A 23,223-nucleotide genomic window follows, 5' to 3' on the forward strand; every position below is an offset into this window, starting at 1 on the left:
TATTGCAGCTGCTCATATGACACACACGCACACGCACACACACACACACACACACACACACACACACACACACACACACACACACACACACACACACACACACACACACACACACACACACACACACACACACACACACACACACACACACACACACACACACACCAGCATCAAATCCCTCAAACTGTAATTGTAATCTAGCCTTTACCACACAACAGCCTACCACAGTATCCTTAGGCCTAAACACCTGACTGACATTTAATTCAAATGAATTCTGAATGCAGGAACATGAATGTGATCTCCAGTTTCACAGTGAAAGTAAAGGATGCAGTTGGCTGCCCTGTCCCCATTGAACCCATTGATAGGCTCTTATTGGGTATTAATAGACGGAAACCGCCCGGTCAGCATGCATGGGATATGGGAGATTATGCAGAGACAGTGGGAGGGAGGCTCAGGTCACAGTTCTAAAAATGTTGACATGGACCAGGAGTAGCTCAATAAAACCAAAGTGGACTACAAGATTCTCTCTCTCTCTCTCTCTCTCTCTCTCTCTCTCTCCTCTCTCTCTCCACCAGTGGCATGTCCAGAATATTTTGAATGGGGTGGCAAAGATGAGGCACAGACCCAGTTTAGTGGGGCCATAACATTTTGAACCTTAATCGATGCAAGGTGGATATTTCAAATATAATTATGATGGTTCAACGCATTAAATACTTAAGTTTAGGCAAATTTCCTTGTTCAAATAAATCATAAATCAATTCCAAAAGTATTGTTACAGTGTTTGCATTAAAATATAAGGGTATTAGCATACAAATAATTAAAGAGCGGCAGTAAAATAACATGCGGGCTATATACAGGGGGTACCGGTACAGAGTCAATGTGCGGGGGCACCGGGTAGTTGAGGTAATTGAGGTAATATGTACATGTAGTCAAACAAATCACTTAAAAAGGCAGGTTAAGTAGGTCACCTGCTCACATTAGTCTACTCCAAAATAAGTCCAGCATCCGACCAGTGCACTGTGCACACGCCATTTGAATGGTAAGGGACATCTATTACAACACCATAAGTGTAATGAAATTCAGCCTACAAAGGGGCACGTATTCATGGATGCCAAGGGAAGCTAGGATTACCCAAAAAATGTAACAATAAAAAAAGGGTAAAACGTATTATTTATCATTCTTGTCTATCCGTGTTTCATAATTTACCACCAGTTCACAAGAAGCTGAATCTATTTCACCAGAGAAAGCATCCGGGTGAGACAAACAGCTCTCCTCTATCATAGTATCTGTAGCCCATGTATCTGATGCTGTCGGGCCAAAAAGAATATGACCTGTCACACCCTTTTTGGCCAGACAGTATCATATACATGGGGCACACACACTAAGATAGAGGGGCGCTGTTTCAAAATCAAATACAATTTTATTGGTAACATACGCATGTTTAGCAGATGTTATTGCAGGTGTAGCGAAATGCTTTCTCTGGTGAGATTGACAAGTCTTGCTGTTGGTGTGCGTCTTCATCGAAACTATAAATATTTTCAGAGGTGACCATTTCAGAGGGGGCCAATCCAATTTTAGGTGGGGGGCGTGGCCACTCAGGCCATCCCCTGGACACGCCACTGCTCTCCACATCTCTCTCTCCCCGTCTGTCTCTTACTCCCTCCTGCTCTCTCTCCACATCTCTCTCTCCCCATCTGTCTCTTACTCCCTCCTGCTCTCTCTCCCCATCTCTCTTACTCCCTCTTGCTCTCTCTCCACATCTCTCTCCCCATCTCTCTTACTCCCTCTTGCTCTCTCTCCACATCTCTCTCCCCGTCTCTCTCTTACTCCCTCCTGCTCTCTCTCGCCGTCTCTCTCTTACTCCCTCTTGCTCTCCCTCCCCGTCTCTCTCTTACTCCCTCTTGCTCTCTCTCCACATCTCTCTCTCCCCATCTGTCTCTTACTCCCTCCTGCTCTCTCTCCACATCTCTCTCCCCGTCTCTCTCTTACTCCCTCCTGCTCTCTCTCCCCGTCTCTCTCTTACTCCCTCCTGCTCTCTCTCCCCGTCTCTCTCTTATTCCCTCCTGCTCTCTCTCCACATCTCTCTCCCCGTCTCTCTCTTACTCCCTCCTGCTCTCTCTCCACATCTCTCTCCCCGTCTCTCTCTTACTCCCTCCTGCTCTCTCTCCCCGTCTCTCTCTTACTCCCTCTTGCTCTCTCTCCACGTCTCTCTCTCCTTTTCTCTCTCTCTCTAGCTCTCTCTCTCTTTCTCTCCCACACACATGCACAGAGGGTATCACCTTGTGAACAGCTTGATGTGACTGTCTGCAGCTGCCACCTATCATAGTCCTGTCTGAGCTCTTCACTTACCAGAACAGCCATTAAACCATGGGCCTCTCTGTGAAATGAAGTCTCACTATATCCTACAGTAGTGTATTAGAGTATGGGACATATATTGCTATATTATAATATCCCAGACTTTATGATTGCACAGGTGCAATTTAGAACCTGAAAGGGTTAGTCGGCTGTCCCCATAGGAAAACCCATTGGAGAACCCCTTTCGATTCCAGGTACAACCCTTTTGGTTCCAGTTAGAACCTTTTTGGGTTCCATATAGAACCCTTTTCCCAGAGGGTTCGACATGGAACCCAAAAAGATTCCAGCCGGAACCAAAAAAGGTTCTACCTGGAACTAAAAAGGTTTGTCCTATGGAGACAGCCAAAGAACCCTTTTGGAACCCATTTTCAAGGAGTGTAGGCTGTAAGATCAGCTGGTATTAAGTTGGTGTACCTGAGCAAAAGATGAAACAAGGAAAACCAGATACAATCTAGCTAATATGTAAGTAAGTCTGTAGACTTACAGATAAAATAAAATGAAACCTCACCAACTGCAATACTTTAGCAGTGTGATAACTGTGATGAATAGCAGCCTTGTGTTGATAGCAGGAAATCAGTCGGCCTTACTGGCACTGACTTGTTGTGTTCCATCGTCACTGAGGCAACTCTCCAGTCCCACAACAAAGGCCTTCTCCCCCTCTAGAGTCAAGGGTACATCTCAATAGTCTCAAGTGGCCTTCTCTCCTCAACTCCTTTCCTTCTGCTGAACTTCTCTTTAGCTACTCTGTGCATCTCAATTGTCTATAGCGGCTTTCTCTCCTCGTCGTATTTCTCGGCACTGTGGTGAAAGTGCATAACAGGTGCGAGAAAATACCTGGTGGACATCCATTATATACAGAAGCTTTCACCAATCCTGTCCATAGATTCAGTGTAAATGAAAGGGAGGAGATGAGGAAAGGCAGCCACTTTAGCCTGTTGAGATTCATCCTAAACCTGAATAGAGCTTCACCCCGAGGCTCTGGCCACGATCGCGACTACACCATGAGGAGTGAGGACTGCTGAGGACTGCTGCTCTGAAGTGAAGCACCAAAGAACAGACTCACGCCTCGGTGAGCAGCAATGCATGTGGATATAACTAACTATTTTCACAGAAGTGTTTTAATTTGGCGTTTACTGGACTCAAGCGTTGATTGCTTTCTCGGTTGCTATGGTGCCATTGAGGTGGATTGTTGTACGCTGTCAGGGGTGAGTTTGGTCAAATGCACAGACACAGACACGCACGCACGCATTTTTTCACACACACACACAGACACACACAGACACACACACACACACACACACACACACACACACACACACACACACACACACACACACACACACACACACACACACACACACACACACACACACACACACACACACACACACACACACACACACACACACACACACACACACACACACAGGTTGTGTGGTGGGCGTGCAGAGAGTGTGCTTTGGATCTGCATATCAAACAGCAGGTCATGGCTAGTTCCTTCGTGGCTAAGGATTAAATTGTGGCAAGGCACATTTGTTCAGTGTATTTCATGGTTCCCTGGCTCCAAGAAATTTGGTAACCAGCCTGCTACCGCATTTGAATGAGATTGGATTTGGAAAGTGAGTGCAATTACAACTGTAATCCTCTTGGGGTCCCTAAAGTATGGCAAACTGCCAAGAACCAACAGTGTGCAGATGATGGAATGAATACAGTTAGCTTTATTACATTGAGCCTAATTTACTCAGAGTAGTGTTTTATGACTTCCTCTTGCTCAGATAAGCCTGCAATATGCTAACTGATATTCTCTTCTCGTTCTTCTGACTGCTCTGTCCACTTTCTTCACAGTACTTATTTATTATAAACTTATTATAACGTTCTTCCCTTTATTGTTAGTTGCTATATTCCTCTCCCTTTCTTGCTCTCTCCTTCTCTTTTTGAGTCTCCATTATTATTTTCCCCCTTTTATGTTACTTTTTCCATCGCTTTCTCTCTCCCTCTCCCTCTCTCATTCATTCTCTCTGTTTATCTTGCTGTCATGGACACAAAGTGAATGGCTCTCTGTCTTTCCATGTAGAGTGTGAGCCAGTGTGTGATCACAGCACACCTCTCCACACTCCAATGACCTCCTGGGTCCATAGTATATAAAGCCATCCCACTGGGCTTTACAGCAACGGCCAGCTAGCATGTGGTCATATACAAATACAGATTCAAACATACCGGTATACACAGACAAACGGACAGACGGGCGGATGGACACACACACACATACACAGAACATTCCTGTTCATACACATAAAGGTATCTCACGGTGCTTTAGATGATTGGCCATCTGTCAGCAGGAGGGTGAGTGGTGTTGATTTTGGGGTTCCTAGGGGTAACCGCTATTCATCAACATTACTAACCAACTGAACAGACAGACACAATGACACACAGACTCAAAATCATCACCACCAACATTATTGCAGTCATCATCAATATCACTATAATTATTTTTGTCATTATAATCGTCAACATTGCCATCATTTTAATATTTATTTTTAACCAAATCCCTATACGTATGGGCTATAGTTGTTTAACCGTAACCTACACTGAACAAAAATATAAATGCAACATGTAAAGTGTTGGTCCCATGATTAATGAGCTGAAATAAAAGATATCAGAAATGCACAAAAAGTTTATTTGTCTCAAGCTTTGTGCACAAATTTGTTTACATCCCTGTTAGTGAGCATTTCTCCTTTGCTAAGATAATCCATCCACCTGATAGGTGTGGCATATCAAGAAGCTGACCAAACAGGATAATCAAACCAACAGGTGCACCTTGTGCTGGGGACAATGAAAGGCCACTCTAAAATGTGCAGTTTTGTCACACAACACAATGCCACAGATGTCTCCAGTTCTGAGGGAGCGTCCAACTGTGTCCACCAGAGATGTTGCCAGATAATACAATTTTCATTTCTCTACCATAAGCTGCCTCCAATGTTGTTTTAGAGAATTTGGCAGTACGTCCAACCGGCCTCACAACCGCAGACCACTTGTATGACGTTGTGTGGGTGAGCGGTTTGCTGATGTCAACGTTGAGAAGAGTACCCCATGGTGGCGGTGTGGTTATGGTATGGGCAGGCATAAACTATGGACTACGAACACAATTGCATTCTATCGATGGAAATTTGAATGCACAAAAATAAGGTATCTGTGACCAACAGATGCACATCTGTATTCCAAGTCATGTGAAATCCATAGAGTAGGGCCTAATGCATTTATTTCAATTGACTGACTTCGTCATATGAACTGTAACTCAGTTAAATCAATGAAATTGTTGTATGTTGCGTTATTATTTTTGTTCAATATACATATCGTGGCATGTCACACTGTTGCGAATTCAGTTGCCATCTGTCCTTTTTAAGAGCCTGTCCATGGGACATTATAGTGAATGTGTGTGTTTGTAGCCTATTGTGTAAATTATAACCCTAGCTGAGATGAGATGGCGCCGGAGAGGATGGCTGCCGTTTTATTGGCTCTTAATCAACCATGCTATTTTTTTAGTTGTTTTGCATTGTTTGTAACTTATTTTGTACATAATGTTGCTGCTACCTTCTCTTATGACTGAAAAGAGTTTCTGGACATCAGAACAGCGATTACTCACCTTGAATTGGACGAATACTTTTTCTTTAATGAGTCGGACTGGAAGGATATACTCCAAACACCCGAACAAGCCCTCAACCCCGTCATTCGTTGGAGAAAGAAATTGAGATTTAGCGGAAAGAGATTGGGGTGCGTTGTGAGGATCAGGCGACGAGTGGCTAATCTGCCTTTGCCATCAGTACTGTTAGCCAACATTCAATCGCTGGAAAATAAATGGGATGGTCTGAAAGTACTTATATCCTATCAACGGGACATTTAAAATATGTAATATCTTATGTTTCACGAGTCGCGGCTGAACGACGACATTATTAACATACAGCTGGCGGGTTATACACTCTATCGGCAGGATAGAACAGCAGCCTCTGGTAAGACACGGGGCGGCGGCCTATGTATATTTCTAAACAACAGCTGTTGCACGATATCTAAGGAAGTCTCAAGGTTTTGCTCGCCTTGGATGGAATATCTAATGATTACCTGTAGACCACACTATCTACATAGAGAGTTTTCATCTGTATTTTTCGTAGCTGTCTACATACCACCACAGACCGAGGCTGGCACTAAAACCGCACTCTGTTTGCCATAAGCAAACAGGAAAATGCTCATCCAGAGGTGGCACTCCTAGTGGGCGGGGACTTTAATTCAGGGAAATTAAATCCGTTTTACCTAATTTCTATCAACATCTTAAATGTGCAACCAGAAGGAAAAAAAACTCTGGACCACCTTCACTCCACACACAGAGACGTGTACAAAGGTCTCCCCTGCCCTCCATTTGGCAAATCTGACCATAATTCATTCCTCCTGATTCCTGCTTACAAGCAAATATTAAAGTAGGATGCACCAGTGACTCGGGCTATAAATTATTACAGACTACAAAGGGAAGCACAGCCGAGAGCTGCCCAGTGACACGAGCTAAATAACTTCTATGCTCGCTTCGAGGCAAGTAACAGTGAAACATGTATGAGAGCATCCGCTGTTCTGGACGACTGTGTGATCACGCTCTCTGCAGCCAATGTGAGTAAGACCTTTAAACAGGTCAACATTCACAAGGCCGCAGAGCCAGACGGATTACCAGGACGTGTACTCCTAGCATGTGCTGACCAACTGGAAAGTGTCTTCTTTGACATTTTCAACCTCTCCCTGTCTGAGTCTGTAATACCAATATGTTTCAAGCAGACCACCATAGTCCCTGTGCCCAAGAACACTAAGGTAAACTGCCTAAATGACTACCAACCCGTAGCACTCACGTCTGTAGCCATGAAATGCTTTGAAAGGCTGGTCGTGGCTCACATCAACACCATTATTCCAGAAACTCAAGAACCACTCCAATATGCATACCGCACCTACAGATCCACAGATGATGCAATCTCTATTGCAGTCCACACTGCCCTTTCACACCTGGACAAAAGGAACACCTATGTGAGAATGCTATTCATTGACTACAGCTCAGCGTTCAAAACCATAGTGCCCTCAAAGCTCATCACTAAGCTAAGGACCCTGGGACTAAACACCTCCCTCTGCAACTGGATTCTGGACGTCCTGAAGGGCTGCCCCAAGGTGGTAAGGGTAGGTAACAACACATCTGTCACCCTGATCCTCAACATGGGGGCCCCTCAGAGACTCTGTCCCCTCCTGTACTCCCTGCTCACTCATGACTGCATGACCAGAAACAACTCCAACACCATCATTAAGTTTGCCGATGACACAACAGTGGTAGGCCTGATCACCGACAACGACGAGACAGCCTATTGGGAGGACAGAGAGTGTGGTACAAGGACAACAACCTCTCCCTCAACGTGATCAAGACAAAGGAGATGATTGTAGACTACAGAAAAAGAAGGACCAAGCACGCCCCCATTGATATAAAACATGTCAATATTTATAAAACAAACTCACGAATTATAAAAAAATACACATGAATTACTAAAACGTGTGCATGAATTGATATAAAACATGCTCATGATTTATAAAACAAGCTCATGAATGTAAAACATACTCAGAAATTACTAAAACGTGTGCAAGAATTGATATAAAACATGTTCATGATTGATAAAACAAGCTCACAAATTGTAAAACGTTCCCAAGAGGCTAGGGAGACAATCTAAACCACCATCACCCATTCCCAAATAGTGACCAACAGGAATACACACAAGACTACACACAACATTGTTGGTTAAGTGCTTTTAAGTAAGCATTTCACGGTAAGGTCTACACCTGTTGTATTCGGCGCATATGACAAATAACATTTGATTTGATTTTGAACACAAAGACACAACACAAAGACACACAACACACATGCAAGTTCTGCTTTCCAAGGTAAGAATGTGTAGGCCATTACATTGAACTTTCCATCTGTTATCCATTGAAAAACTCCTCAAAAAGCAGTTAAGGTTCTTATTTCAGATTCATATCATCACCAACGTTAGCTAATGTTAGCTAAGGGCCGGCTAGCTAGTGCCAAACGTAATGCTAGCCATGTGCTATTTTTGGAGCAGTAACACAGCTATTCCCTCATGTCCACATTGATGAATTGTGGTAAATTGTTAACAATGTTAGCTATTCATAATGTTAGCCAGGTGGAGCATGTTGTTATACTGTTGTATGTAGCCACCGCAGCCATTTTGTAATGGCAGTGTCAGCCAATCAGCTCCTTTTTTGTTCTACACAACATGCCATACCAAAATGTCTGCTGTGGGTATCTGGTAGCTAGCATCAGTTTTCCAGGGAAACTAGCAGTACTTCAATGTTCTCGATGTAGCAGTGTGGATAAAGGTACAATTAGGAGTACAGTGGCATATCCCATCCCTGCATTGAGGCACGTTTTCTGACCCATATCTCGTGCTGGCTCCACGGTGTCTTAATGTAACTATGATTGCGTTCAAACCTCAGTGCAGCTCAGTGTAAACAAGCATGTAAACAGTGTCGATATCTTCTGGCAAGGGCTAACCCAGCTAGTCTCTTGTGTCTGATGTAATTATTATTATTATTATTATTTTTATTTTTAATTTAACCTTTATTTAACTAGGCAAGTCAGTTAAGAACAAATTCTTATTTACAATGACAGCCTACACCGGCCAAATCCGGACGACTCTAGGCCAATTGTGCACAGCCCTACGGGACTCCCAATCACGGCCGGTTATGATACAGCCTGGATCATGGATACGTTTTATGTTTTTAACGTATTTTTTGTTTGTTTTTTATTTATTAGGATCGCCATCAGGGATAGCTAGTTTTACTGAGGTCTGACACATAATGAAAAAGACATTCCAGACCAAAAAATACTTTACAATTTATATACATTTAAAAACATGAACATGTAGTATGTGTGTGTGTGTGCATCTATCAGTTACACATGTCAGTACATACAGTACACACAACAAATAGTTCACACGGGAGAGAGGCGTTGTGCCGTGAGGTTTTGCTTTATTTTTGTATTTTTTTATCCAGGTTTGCTGTTCAATTGTGCTAGATAAGGTGGAAGGTTGTTCCATGCACTCATGGCTCTGTATAATACTGTACTTTTCCTTTAATTTGTTCTGGATCTGGGGACTGTGAAAAGACCCCTGGTGGTATGTCTGGTGGGGTAAGTGTGTGTGTCAGTGTTGTGTGTAAATTGACTACGCAAACAATTTGGAATTTCCTACACATGAAGGTTTCTTATAAAAACAAGAAGTGACACAGTCAGTCTTTCCTCAACTCTCAGCCAAGAGAGACTGGCATGCATATTATTAATATCACATGCTGAATAGACTGGGCACACATGTTGATTTTGTTCATCCACAGATGCAATCAGTACACGCAGGTTGAAATATCAAAACAAACTCTGAACCAACTATATTAATCTTTGAACAGGTCGAAACACATGAAACATACATGGCCATTTAGCTTGCTAGCTTATTGTTGCTAGCTAATTTGTCCTGGGATATAAACATTGAGTTGTTATTTTACCTTAAATGCACAATATGCTTTTTTTCTGGATCTTTGTATAATTTTGACCCTTTTTTGTCACAAAATTGTGTGTAAAAGCGGAAACCTAGTTAATTTCTAGTAATATATCCTCCTTCAGTCATATTCTTCTTCTTCTTCTGTGGACTTTATATGGCGGTTGGAAACTAACTTTAAGGTGCATTTCCACCACCAACTGGACTGGAGTGTGGACCTCAGTTCAGCTTTCAATCACCCACGTGGGTATATGCTACTAAAATCCAATGAGGAGATGGGAGAGGTGTGACTTGCAGCCTGTGAAGTGTCAAAAGTAGAACCAAGTTCTATTTTAGCGCCTGACCAGGCAGGGGCTCGTTGACGCAAGCGAACAGTTTGGATGAAATTATTGAATAACAGGTGTGTAAATTTATTTTGCAACTCTTGTGCGCGTAACACGAGCGGTGTGGTCAGCATGTCAGCCCTCTGATTAAAATGAAGAGCAAGACCTGCCGCTCTGTTCTGGGCCAGCTGCAGCTTAACTAGGTCTTTCTTTGCAGCACTTGACCATATGTCTGGACAATAATCAAGACAAGATAAAACTAGAGCCTGCAGTTTCACTCAACAGCAGTGTGGAAGAATGGAAAAACAATCTAGCTTACCACTGTACAGTTCTCATTAACTTGCTTTACTAAGTTGAGTGTGGTTGTGGTGGCACCCTTCCATCCAATTCCCTGCTCCTTCAGTAATAAAGGTATAGGCCTACTAGTTAGCTACCTGGCTTTGTTTTGTGGTGTTCATTGCATGCCTCACACTAACTCCATTGTGTTGTATCCACTCAATCAAGACGCTGTGTGTGTGTACTGTTCCCGCAAACTTTACAGTGTGTCCAGCCAGGCATCCAGCCTAGGATGCTCCTCCATTGTCTGTTCATTCACACACATACAAACACTAAACGTGTACATTGTCATCCACCTGAACTCAACCCTGTTGATGCTGTCCTCTATTGATTTGAACATGTTCTTTACTGAAACCGGGTTGTGTTCATTAGAGCACACACCATAACAAAATATGTTGCAATGAAAAAAACGAAACAAGAATTTGATATTGAATAAGTTCAGATGGTATTCGACCTGTTTCACTGTGTTTTCTTGTGTTGTACCTTATGAACATTACCCTGTCCTTTACTGACTTCTTCTCTGTCTGTCTCTCTAGTGGCCTGTTTTTCTTATTGTAGTTTTGACGATGTCCTCTGTTCTTATTTCCCCAGTGGCCTGGCTGCGTTGGGCTGTGAGGTGGTGGTGGTCTCTGGGTGCTGGTCTAGGCAGAGAGGCAGAGGCAGGAGGAACCTGCAGTGGAGGGGATGCCCGTGCCAGGTCATGGCCGGGGGCCGAAGAGGGCCGAGTAGATAGCAGTTGAGACACTCTGCTCTGCCCTGCAGACACTGGTAGGAGGCTAAGCCTCGGCAACGGACACAGGACAGGTAAGGAATGGATGAGGGGGGATGACACACAGATATACCCTGAGTGGACAAAACATGACATAGACACACGAGGTGCATCCAGGTGAAAGCTATGATCCCTTATTGATATGTCACTTGTTAAATCCACTTCAATCAAAGTGCATGAAGGGGAGGAGACAGATTAAAGAAGGATTTTTAAGCCTTGAGACAATTGAGACATGGATTGTGCATGTGTGCCATTCAGAGGGTGAATGGGCAAGATAAAAGATGCAAGTGCCTTTGAACAGGGTATGGTAGTAGGTGCCAGGCGCACCGGTTTGTGTCAAAAACTGCAACGCTTTCTGGGTTTTTCACGCTCAACAGTTTCCTGTGTGTATCAACAATGGTCCACCACCCAAAGGACATCCAGCCAACTTGACACATCTGTGGGAAGCATTGGAATCAACATGGGCCAGCATCCCTGTGGAACTTATTTCACCACCTTGTAGAGTCCATGCCCCGACGAACTGAGGCTGTTCTGAGGGCAAAGGGTGTTCTCAATGTGTTCTTAGTGAAATTCAAATGTTGCAGATTGTAAAATACATTTTCGATGTAACAGCATACTAATCAGCTACCAATATTGTAAGGGAGTGCGTAACTGGCGGCAGGGAAGTCAGGCGCAGAAGAGCAAAACTGGGTAATCAACGGAGCAGTTTTATTCATAAAACCACCGGAAACCAGAACAATAAACAAATGGGTACAAAACCCGTCGCGCACCAGAGAAAACGTGCACATGCACTTACAATAAACAATTCCGCACAAAGACATGGGGTTAAATACACAAGATGTAATGAGGGAAATTGAGACCAGGTGTGTGAGAAGACAAGACAAAACAAATGGAAAATGAAAAGTGGATCGATGATGGCTAGAAGACCGGCGACGCCAACCGCTGAGCGCCGCCCGAACAAGGAGAGGAACCGACTTCGGTGGAAGTCGTGACATATATATATATTTTTTATAATATATAACTGTCTTGTATAGGCTACATGAACCTGCATGACATGAGCTGTCCTCACGCTCTCTCCCAGCTTGGATAGAAAATTGTTGAGTGTAAAACCAGTCTATTAATGCCAAATAATACAGCCAGTCCACCCTCAAAACACAACGAATAGATAGATAGGACCAGTCGGCCAGCCGGTCAGATAGGATCAGTCAGCCGAAAGATAGGACCAGTCGGCCAGCCGGTCAGATAGGACCAGTCAGCCGAAAGATAGGACCAGTCGGCCATCCGGCCAGACTGGACCGGTCGGCCGGACACATGGAACAGGTCGGCCTGACAGATGTGACAGGTCGGCCAGACAGATGGGACAGGTCGCCAGACAGATGGGACCATGCGACTGGCCAGATAGTACCAGTCAGCCGGCCGGACAGCTAGTACCAGTCGTCCGGCAAGAAAGGACCAGTCTGTTCAGCCGGCCAGATAGTACCAGTCATCCGGCCAGAAAGGACCAGTCTGTTCAGCCGGCCAGATAGTACCAGTCGGTACTAATTTAAAAAAAAAATTAATCCATGCTTTTGTTACTTCTAGGCTGGACTACTGCAATGCTCTACTTTCCGGCTACCCGGATAAAGCACTAAATAAACTTCAGTTAGTGCTAAATACGGCTGCTAGAATCCTGACTAGAACCCAAAAATTTGATCATATTACTCCAGTGCTAGCCTACCCATGTGAGAGACGCAGACTCAGTCTCAACCTTTAAGTCTTTACTGAAGACGTATCTCTTCAGTAGGTCCTATGATTAAGTATAGTCTGGCCCAGGAGTGTGAAGGTGAACGGAAAGGCTGGAGCAACGAACCGCCCTTGCTGTCTCTGCCTTGCCGGTTCCCCTCTCTCCACTGGGATTCTCTGCCTCTAACCTTATTACAGGGGCTGAGTCACTGGCGTACTGGTGTTCTTCCATGCCGTCCATGGGAGGGGTGCGTCACTTGAGTGGGCTGAGTCACTGACGTGGTCTTCCTGTCTGGGTTGGGCCCCCCCCTTGGGTTGTGCCGTGGCGGAGATCTTTGTGGGCTATACTCGGCCTTGTCTTAGGACGGTAAGTTGGTGGTTGGAGACATCCCTCTAGTGGTGTGGGGGCTGTGCTTTGGCAAAGTGGGTGGGGTTATATCCTGCCTGTTTGGCCCTGTCCGGGGGTTTCATTGGATGGGGCCACAGTGTCTCCTGATCCCTCCTGTCTCAGCCTCCAGTATTTATGCTGCAGTAGTTTATGTGTCAGGGGGCTAGGGTCAGTCTGTTACATCTGGAGTATTTCTCTTGTCTTATCCGGTGTCCTGTGTGAATTTAAATATGCTCTCTCTAATTCTCTCTTTCTCTCTTTCTTTCTTTCTCTCGGAGGACCTGAGCCCTAGGACCATGCCTCAGGACTACCTGGCATGATGACTCCTTGCTGTCCCCAGTCCACTTGGCCGTGCTGCTGCTCCAGTTTCAACTGTTCTGCCTGCGGCTATGGAACCCTGACCTGTTCACCGGACGTGCTTGTTGCACCCTCGACAACTACTATGATTATTATTATTAGACCATGCTGGTAATTTATGAACATTTTAACATCTTGACCATGTTCTGTTATAATATCCACCCGGCACAGCCAGAAGCGGACTGGCCACCCCTCATAGCCTGGTTCCTCTCTAGGTTTCTTCCTAGGTCTTTGGCCTTTCTAGGGAGTTTTTCCTAGGGAGTTTTTCCTAGCCACCGTGCTTCTTTCACATGCATTGCTTGCTGTTTGGGGTTTTAGGCTGGGTTTCTGTACAGCACTTTGAGATATCAGCTGATGTACGAAGGGCTATATAAATAAATTTGATTTGATTTTGATTTGATTTGAATGAAAAGGGCCAGCACTGACCTAGTTGTCTCAGTGACCTCCCCCATGTGGGTGAACCTCCTGGCAGCATGATCATGGGATTTATCCTCTCCTCTCTAGCCGCTTCGAGTCATCCTTTATGTTTTCACCTCCACAACTGTGTTGTCATTCTAGGTGTCAAGAACAGAAGACAAGGCACAAGTCCACTCCCAGCCCCTCCCAGTGCCTCCTGGGGCCTCAGACCAGTACAGCCAGCTGATAGAGGTCCTCACACAGCAACAACAGGTTACTGGGAGTGGACTTGTGCCTTGTCTTCCTTTATTGGAAGTGTTATAGTAACCTGTTGTTGCTGTGTGAGGAGAGGATAAATACCAGGATCATGCTGCCAGGAGGCTCCTTCTTACTGGCAGGACAAGTCATGTGACTGAGGCTGGCGTCTGTCTCTGTCTGTTGTTTGAGTGGTTCGTCTGGGGGAGGAGATGGAAACAACCAGTCCGCCTCAGGAGAGAGAGAGAATTAATAAGCGACTTCCTCTCTCTCCCTCATTAGCCCTCTTCATTAGCCTACTCCCATTATAGAGCTCAAGCCCTCAGATAAAGAATGACAGGGGGAAGAAAAATGAAATGAGAGGGAGACTGACCTTTTTTGTTTGAAGTTCTCTCCCAAGCTGTTATTAATGACCAGACTACTGTCTGTACTAGCTATCTTTAAAGCTTCAATGGAATATATTAACTACATATGGGGGTATTATGCACTAAAATAATGACAGTGGTGTTACTGGGAAGAGAGCAGTAATCGATGGAGTAGTAGTATGAGATCCAGCACTACTGCCAGTTCCCATTGTGGTGTAATGATAAGGACTCACCAGGAGGGAGCGGTATGGAGCTGATGTCCACACACTCCTCTCAGATGCCTCTTCAACCATCACCTCTAATTTCTGAGAGAAGAAGAAAGGGAGGAGAGAGACAGAGAGAGAGAGAGAGAGAGAGAGAGAGAGAGAGAGAGAGACAAGCAAGCAAACAAACCATTAACTTGACTTATGACCCTCATTATTGACTATTTTATATTGCATGCTGCTGAGGCCATCTATCAGACTGACTGTTGTGTACTCACACACACATACACACAAAAGCTTCTGCTAAATGGCATATACACACACACACATTATCTTGAGGAGAGTTATGAGGGACGTCTGCCCTCGATGACCGGGCATATATACTGAATATACTGTACGGCTGTACTGCTGTGACCCAGATCCCTGGTTGGTTGGTGGGCATAGGGAAGGACGTCAGTAAAGATGCCCATCTCGGTTTGGCTCCACTGTGCAGGGCAGTGTTTGCCAAGTGGCTGGTTGGTAGCACGCTGGTGGCATCTTGCCTGTGTGTCATGTTTGGGCATGTGGTGTGTGACCCACCTTAGTCAGGTGAGAGTGAATGAGTGGTGTGTGTGGTACCTTTGCTGTCCGATAGTAACGTCTGGCTAGCTCCATGTCTCCTGCCCGCTTGGCCTGGACTGCTGCCACTCTGTACTCTCTGTCTGCTCAGGACCAAGCCCTGAGGATCTGGATGAACACACACATCCATATCACCACCACTGTATACTGTAGTAGCATTTGGAAGAGCATCCATCCCTGATCCACAGTCAAGTAACATACAGTGGCTTCCAATATTTTCTCCGTTATATAATTCATCATCTCCTCATTAACACTAAGAGGAAACTATCATTCCATGACTTTAAGCAGTAGGAGTGTCTTCACACCCCACAAACCACACTTCCAGTCAGGGTCCTGTCCTATAACACACAGTGAGCCCAGGCTGGGATCAATAGCTAATTCACTCTCAGTCTGTGGAGACGAAGGGGACCCACACACAGTGATCAATCACAGCAGACTGAGAGGGCAGATCATGTTGTGAAAGCCACGCCTATAAATCTCATTAAGAGAAGACCACGGTTTAATATGATTGATCATAAAAAACTGACTGTCAGGTTTGGAGATGCAGTAAAAACTCAGGTTTGGGTTGTGGTTGGGTGGAGCAGAGAGATGCTGGTGCCAAGTGTGTGTCTATTTCTAACGCGGGAGTCAGAGAGTTAGGTTTGTGTGTGTGTCTGTCAGACTGTCTGTCTGACAGTGTGTCTGTTCCGAGTCCCGAGTCCCACTCTGTCATCTACACAGTATTTAGTTAGTTGACAATATGCACTCTTGTACATGAATGACTGAGCTCTGATTGGCTGGGTGTGTCGGAGGGGGTTGGCTCAACACCCTGCGATGCATTGTCATTGGTTGAGGTAGTAGATGGAGGCGGGTGATAACCCTGCTCCTCACCAGTGACTTCTGTCTTGAGTGACAGCGTTGCTGTGGCCTGTGGCTACATGTGGTGGGATTACCTCCTTATTGATTAATTTGTCCCATTTTATGGTCGCAAACATGGACCGCAGGGTCTAAAAGCCAATAAAAGATTGAAGGGTTTATAAAGAATGAATTAAAAATGTAAATGTGCACCATTCACAATATTAAAAACATATTCATTCAGTTAAATGGATTATGTTGAATTATGGCCATTCAATTCACATCATGCGATTTGTTTTTATTGATTTATTTGTAAAAAAAAATCATAATAATATTATGCAAAAAAGAAACCACAAGATTCAACCATTCAGAGGTAATGTGTGTAGTTCTGATATGCCTTCCCCGTAGCTCAGTTGGTAGAGCATGGTGTTTGCAACACCAGGGTTGTGGGTTTGATTCCCACGGGGGGCCAAGTACGAAAAAAATGTATGAAATGAAAAAAATGAATTGTATGCATTCACTACTGTAAGTTGCTCTGGATAAGAGCGTCTGCTAAATGACTAAAATGTAAATGTAATTCAATTACATTCTTTTTCATTTGTCCCAGAAAGACTCAACTTAAAATGCCAGTTTATGGCAATGCCCATACATATTTCTGATGATCTATATACAGTATCTATCTATTCATTCCACCCTCTTCACCTTGTCCGATCTTATGAACATGTGCTCTCTACTGCTTTGCCCTAACCCATCCTCCAAGGTAACAACCTGTGTTCTCTATTCCTCTGCCCTAACCCATCCTCCAAGGTAACAACCTGTGTTCTCTACTCCTCTGCCCTAACCCATCCTCCAAGGTAACAACCTGTGTTTTCTACTGCTCTGCCCTAACCCATCCTCCAAGGTAACAACCTGTGTTTTCTACTGCTCTGCCCTAACCCATCCTCCAAGGTAACAACCTGTGTTTTCTACTGCTCTGCCCTAACCCATCCTCCAAGGTAACAACCTGTGTTTTCTACTGCTCTGCCCTAACCCATCCTCCAAGGTAACAACCTGTGTTTTCTACTGCTCTGCCCTAACCCATCCTCCAAGGTAACAACCTGTGTTCTCTACTGCTCTGCCCTAACCCATCCTCCAAGGTATCAAGGAGGGTGTCAAGATACATGTCAATCATCTCAATGAGGAGGGTCTCCAAAGGAGACGAGACAATAGGAGACAGAGGCCATGAGAGCACATTGGATTGGTCGTCAAAGTTGCAAGGTTCTGTACTCCACTCCTCCATTATCTTCTTCAACTCTTCCTGGTAAATTGATCACATGATTGCAATGTGATGTTAATGCACAGATCTCAAGTTAAGTTTCGCCATTGCCTGTCCATCCGTGTCCGAGTGGGTTTATGGCTGTGTCTCTTTTTGATCCAGGTTGTCTCACCAGACCCTTAGTTACAGTTCCTTACCACAAGCTCTGTGTCTGCTTCTAGATCCCACAGTTCCTCTCCTCCCTCCTCCTCTTCCTCTTCACTGGAATCCTGCATATACAACAGGGCCTGTTCATACTCTTGTCATACAACGGTGGCCTTAGAGTGCACGTTGAGCCACGGACCTAGGTTGAGAGGAGACACCACCGATACTCAATGGCATTTTCTTGATCACACAGGCCTGCATTTGACTGATTTGATATTTGAGAGTCTCATAGCACTTCTTCAATACTGTGAACAGTATTAGGTCATTAGGTCTCACCTGCCTCACCCTCAGCATTCTTTCACCTGCTGTCTGAACCTCAACATCGACTACAGGCTCCACCCTCTGCACGTCAACCTGAGAGATGGATGGAGGAGGAGAAAGGCTGGATGGGGAAGAAGAGAAGGGTGTGATGCTGTTGGAGAAGAAAGGGATGGAGAGAAGGATAAGAGAGAAGGAGGGATAGACGCCTTTTGCCCATTTGTGATATTACAGAGGACTGAATATTCTATGAAAGATTTTTCATTAGTGCTCCTAACTTATTGAGGGTGGCTGTGCTTGTATGAAACACCTGTTGGACAAGAGCCTCTTCGCTCTACACACAGTCTTATTTCCATCATAATGACAGATGGAGGCTGCCTCATTATACCCATTAAAAGAGGCACTACCGTGGGCGAACAGCTGAGTCGATGCTGGGTTAGAGTACATGAAAGTTCCATAATCACAGGGTCAATATTATTCATTCATCCACTAAGGGTTAAGGTTGGGATTTGGGGACCCCTCTAAAAAAGGTAGTCAGACACCAAGACTGGAGACCGCTGTGTAATAGGGTGAGCTGGTGTAAATGCATCTGAGGGGGTGTAGTACACAAATGTAGGAGCTGGATTTGGTGGGTAGAAAACTGCACTTATGATGACACTGTTAACAAAGGTGTGCTGTTTGGTCTATACACTATTAATGGTGTGTTAGTTACCAGACAGATTCCCAGGGGAGTGACGCAACAAACTGCTGAGACTGTCTCTCTCTTTGGTAATTACATGTAATTACTCAGTAACTAATAACTCATTTCACACAGACTATAGCCAGTATCAATTTACCAAAACTGATCTTATCAGCATCATCCTACTCATGTTAGCCTATCAGCATCATCCTACTCATGTTAGCCTATCAGCATCATCCTACTCATGTTAGCCTATCAGCATCATCCCACTCATGTTAGCATAAGCATCATCATACTTATGTTAGCCTATCAGCATCATCCTACTCATGTTAGCCTATCAGCATCATCCTACTCATGTTAGCCTATCAGCATCATCCTACTCATGTTAGCCTATCAGCATCATTCTACTCATGTTAGCCTATCAGCATCATCCTACTCATGTTAGCCTATCAGCATCATCATACTCATGTTAGCCTATCAGCATCATCCTACTCATGTTAGCCTATCAGCATCATCCTACTCATGTTAGCCTATCAGCATCATCCTACTCATGTTAGCCTATCAGCATCATCCTACTCATGTTAGCCTATCAGCATCATTCTACTCATGTTAGCCTATCAGCATCATCCTACTCATGTTAGCCTATCAGCATCATCCTACTCATGTTAGCCTAGCTTACCTTTCTGTCTCCTCCAGAACCCTGTGTCTGAGGAGGAGGGTCCTCCCTGCTGCCACTCATGGTCGACCAATCAGAGTCAGATCAGAATGTGCAGTGCCTGTAAACAAAACATGATGTCAGATATGTGGTTATTCCTAAACTCATTCCCAGACACTTCTGCCCAAAGTTGTTTGAAACATTTCATGAAATGGTGGAGCAATTAATGACTTTCTCTGGAAAAAAAATGACTATCTCTCTTTCTCTGACTCTTTGACAATTTATGAGTCCTTCATAGACAGCATACTGTAAATGTTTTGCATTGTAAATGGCCCCTATAGACCACTATATAAAGGTAAGCCTATTAAGCCTCGTGCTAGTGTAACCCCAATCTACTTGATGTGTAATTTAACACACCTAGCCATGTAAGACTATATCAGGTAGTTCACCTTTGTCAAACACACCATGAATACTTTATATTAGGATATCTTCATTATGTGTCTGTTCTTGTCAGCTGTTTGCACCGAATACATTGATGTGAAATTCTCATGTCTGTAAAAAATCATAACATTACCATGTCGAGGTGAGGGAAAAGGTTAAGGAAAATTGGAAAATGACTTCCTCCTTCTCACTGTTTCCAATGGTAACACGAACAACCAATCATAAAGACTTCTGAAGTGAACATCTTCCTTTTGTCTCTGTGCTCGTTGTTCGACTGCATGTTGCGGGTCGCAGCCGATGATTTATATATACATTGGTTGCAGCAAATGAGTTGAACCTAATATTTTAACAATCAAATGTATGCTATTCTATAGCCTCTATACTTTATAATCTCTATACAGGCCTGTCCTGTCAATTCTTGATTAAAGCATCTGTTTAATGTTTAGAGGAACAGTCCATAGACTGGAACAGCCACTGCATCTAGCCAGCCCAGCGAACTACTTCATGTGTGCCATAAAGGTCTCGACCTCTTGTCACAGACTAGAGAGAGGCTTCACTTATGTTCATGCACCATGATGATATGAATGAATGGAAACAAAAAACAAAAACAAAACTGTCTAGAACCATGTAATTAAATACAGGGTCTATTAACACCCCTTGACTTATTCCACATGTTGTGTTACAGCCTGAATTCAAAATTGATTAAATAGATTTTTTTCTAACCCATCTACACACAATACCCCATAATGACAATGTGAAAACATGTTTTTCGAAATTTTTGCAAATATATTGAAAATAAAATACAGAAATATCTCATTTACAAAAGTATTCACCCCCCTTTGGAATAAAACTCCAAATGGAGCTCCAATTTCCTTTGTTCATCCTTGAGATGTCACTACAACTTGATTGGAGTCCACCTATGGCCAATTCAATTGTTTGGACATGATTTAGAAAGAAACACCCCCATCTATATAAGGTCCCATAGTTGACAGTGCATGTCAGAGAAGAAACTATACCAAGTCCAGGGAACTATCCGTAGATCTACGAAATAGATTTGTGATGAGGCATATATCTGGGGAAGGGTATAAAACAATTTCTAGAGTGTTGAAAGTTTCCAAGACCACAGTGGTCTCTGTCATTGGGAAAGGGAGGGGATCAAGAACTCAATGATCACTCTGACACAACTGCAGAGTTCCCCGGCTGATATGGGAGAGCCTGCCAGAACAGTCTCTACATCTACAACACTTCACCAATCTGGGCGTTATGGGAGAGTAGGCAGACAGAAGCCACTCCTGAGAAATAGGCACATGACGGCATACTTGGAGCTTGCAAAAAGGCACGTGAAAGACTCAGAGCATAAGGCAAAATATTCTGTGGTCTGATGAGGCAACATTTTTACTCTTTGGCCTGAATGCAAAGCGCTATGTCTGGAGAAAACCAGGCACAGCTCATCATCCATCTACAACCATCCCTACCATGAAACATGGTGGTGGCAGCATTATGCTATGGGGATGCTTTTCAGCAGCATGGACTGGGATACTGGTAAGGATAAAAAGAGGATAAAGGGAACAGTGAATGGAGACAAATACAGGCAAATCCTTGATGAGAACCTGCTTCAGAGTGCAAACGACCTTAGACTGGGGCGAAGATTTATGTCCCAACAGGAGAATGACCCCAAGTATACAGCCAAAGTAATGCTGATGTCACAACTCCTACCGAAGGTAGCTCCCCTTCCTGCTTGGGTGGCGCTCAGCGGTCGTCGTCACCGGCCTACTAGCTGCCACTGATTCCCTTTTTTCCCCCTTTCCGTTTATTGTTTGCACCTGTTTTGTGTTGGGCTGATTAGCTGGGCTATTTTAGCCAGTAGGCCCGTATGCTCTGTGTGCGTGTCAAGGTTGTCGTAGGGTAAAGTGGACCAAAACGCAGCAGGAATATGTGCACTCATCTTCTTTATTAAATGGACAAGAAGGTAAACCAAAGACACGTACACAAAAAAACACAACGACAAATAACAGGCCAGTAAGGCACAGAGCTATACACAGCACAATCTCCCACAAATACAAAAACAAACACATACCTATTTATAGAACCCTCAATCAACTAAACATAGAAAAGAAATAACTAGACTGAACATAGAAATACATAAACATAGAACAGTGCCCAAAACCCAGAATACTAAATCAAACACCCTACAACTAACACAACCAGCCCGAACCACATAAAACAAATACCCCCTGCCACGTCCTGACCAAACTACAATAACAAATAACCCCTATTACTGGTCAGGACGTGACAGTGCGGGATTGTTGATCTGTGTTTTGCTTGTGTACACGCTATTGTGTTTGAGGTGCAAGTGCGTGGTTTGCACCGACTATTTTCTGTCCCCTGTGTTTGGGGCACTTTGGTTTTGTGTGCGCTCTGGATTGCTGTGGGGTGGCTTGTGTTTCGCCGTTGTGTTCATTAAAAACACTACCCTGTATTCTCTGCTTCCTGCGCCTGACTCCTCACCCACTACGCCCAAGCCTTACAGCTGAAAAGGCTTCAGAACAGGAATGTGAAAGCCCTTAAGTGGCCCAGCCAACGCCCAGACTTGAATCTCATTGAAAATCTGTAGAAAAACTTGAAGATTGCTGTTCACCGCTGCTCCCCATCTAACTTTATGGAGCTAGAGAAAATATGCAAGGAAGTATGGGAAAAAATGCCCAAATCCAGATGTTCAAAGCTGATATAGACATACCTAAGACAACTTAAAGCTGATATAGACATACCTAAGACAACTCAAAGCTGATATAGACATACCTACGACAACTCAAAGCTGATATAGGCATACCTAAGACAACTCAAAGCTGATATAGACATACCTAAGACAACTCAATGCTGTACTTTCTGCCAAAGGTGCTTCTACTAAGTATTGACTCGGGCATGTGAATAGTTAGGGAAATTAGATATTTCTGTATTTCCTTTTCGATAAATTTGCTAAAATTAATAAAAACATGTTTTCACCTTGTCTTTAATGGGTATGGTGTGTAGATGGGTGAATTCAGGCACTAACACAACAAAATGTGGAATAAGTCAAGGGTAATGAATACTTTCTGAAGGCACTGTATATGTGGTGGTGGCCTAGCATGTATCAACAACAGAGGTGTGGTGGACTTTGAATCGATGTCTCTTCACTCAGAATAACAGAGGGTGTTTTCATAATAGACCATTTAACTGTAGGCTAAAAACGT

At 44.0% G+C, this 23,223-nt stretch overlaps 1 long non-coding RNA gene across 1 annotated transcript; it reads left to right on the top strand.

The window, feature by feature from the left end:
* The first annotated feature begins 13,987 nt into the window (after positions 1-13,987).
* LOC106601711 (uncharacterized) lies at positions 13,988-20,234 on the top strand. Its single transcript, XR_001328059.2, has 2 exons — positions 13,988-17,758; positions 17,978-20,234. It is a non-coding gene; the product is annotated as an uncharacterized lncRNA (long non-coding RNA).
* Positions 20,235-23,223: the final 2,989 nt, after the last annotated feature.

This window comes from Salmo salar, chromosome ssa03 (genome assembly GCF_905237065.1).
Source record: "Salmo salar chromosome ssa03, Ssal_v3.1, whole genome shotgun sequence".
Classification (NCBI taxonomy): Eukaryota; Metazoa; Chordata; class Actinopteri; order Salmoniformes; family Salmonidae; genus Salmo; species Salmo salar.